The sequence below is a fragment of the Canis lupus genome, chromosome 31 (genome assembly GCF_048164855.1).
Source record: "Canis lupus baileyi chromosome 31, mCanLup2.hap1, whole genome shotgun sequence".
Lineage (NCBI taxonomy): Eukaryota > Metazoa > Chordata > Mammalia > Carnivora > Canidae > Canis > Canis lupus.
In genome coordinates, this window is record NC_132868.1 from 31,986,786 (window position 1) to 31,988,622 (window position 1,837).

A 1,837-nucleotide genomic window follows, 5' to 3' on the forward strand; every position below is an offset into this window, starting at 1 on the left:
GGATCCCTGGGTGGCACAGCGGTTTAGCGCCTGCCTTTGGCCCAGGGCGTGATCCTGGAGACCCGGGATCGAATCCCACGTTGGGCTCCCCGTGCATGGAGCCTCCCTGTGTGGAGCCTTCTTCTCCCTCTGCCTGTGTCTCTGCCTCTCTCTCTCTCTCTCTGTGTGTGTGTGTGTGTCTCTCATGAATAAATAAATAAAATCTTTAAAAAAAGAAAAAAAAATACATTAAAATGATAACAATATATTAGGTGAGTTATTTTAGCAAATTGTTGAAGTAAAGTAATATATCTGGTAGGTATGGTGAAATGAAGATAGTTTCCTGTGGAGGCCAGAAAAGGAAAGAGTGTTCTCATTTACTAAGGCTTTATATAAAACACTGTGTTGTTTGTTTTTTTTTTTTTCTATTATTTGATTTTGGTCTAAAAAAATGAAAAGAACAGTTGTTCTACAGTTAACAAGTGTTCAATGTACAATGTACACAGTCAGTGAAAGAGCCAGAGATTTTTTAGCTCCAAAGGCCATGCTCATTGCATTAAAGCATGAATAACTTTGGATCCTAGCCTATCTTATATTCTAAGCAGAGCGTAATATGTTCGTACACAATGTTGGCATGAATAAACTCCTTAGCACTATCTGAATTATCTGGGTGAAGTCCCAGAGTTCATCCGGCCATTTGTATTTACAAAGATACTAGCATGAGAGTGTACATGCAGGAATCACATGTTATAATAGTGACCAATTTCAATGAGTTGCTTTGTCAACCAAATCATATTTCATCTCTTTCTCAATCATGTAGACTAGAGATGTGGGAGAGAGATAACAGTTTTTGAATTAAGAATGCAGGCAAAAGATAAATACTGTTTCATATCTAATGCAGTCTAAGACTTCTTACCCACCTCCAGAAATTCTAAGGTAATCTTGATTTAGACAAGCCTGTGAATTTCCAAATAACAGCTATAATGTTTATTTTAAGGATTGATTCATCCTAAGTAGAAGATGACTATACATGTGCTTGTGGCATCTTTCAATATTTTTGAAGGACAGGGGTCCCCTTTTGCTCAGTCTATTTCTTTACCCTTTCTCCTTACCCCTAATCATTATTTAAATCTTGCTTATAGAAGTTGCATTAAAATAAACATTTAGCTAAACAGTTAAATATGATCAAACCTTCCATTACTGCTTCCAAGATAACTCACAAAATATTACAGTATCTCCCTGATATGTGCTAAATTCAGGTAACTGGGTAGATAATTTTTAAATACTTAATAAAATGCTGTTAAAAAACAAACATTGTTGAACATTAAATTTTGTGTCTCAAATCTGTAGGGAACTGAAAGTTATTCAGCAAGTAGTGTTGGAAAAAGACGATAATCATCTGGAGAAAAATGTTGAATTTTTACTTGACCTCTACTCCAGAATAAGTTCCAAATGAATGGAAATTTTAACATTAAAAAAAAAAACATAAAAGTACTAGAAGAAAACAGGAATTTCTTATCCATTCTCTTCTTTTAACAATAATGAGTAAAATAATAAATAAATAAATAAATAAATAAATAAATAAATAATAAAAATAAATAAATTTAAAAAAGAAATTAAAATAAATAAATTTAAAAAAACAGAAATAATGAGTAGAAAATTCATTTAAGTATATTTTAAAACTCATAAGCTCTTATCAAATATTGATAACCAAATACATAAAAATATGATTGACTTTCTTTGTCCAAAACATCTTAAAGATTAAAAGACAAATTGACATTTCGGTAATTCATATCGAAGGTTAAAGTTTTCTTTCTGAAGTTAACAAAATTTCCTACAAATCAATAAGAAATAGGCC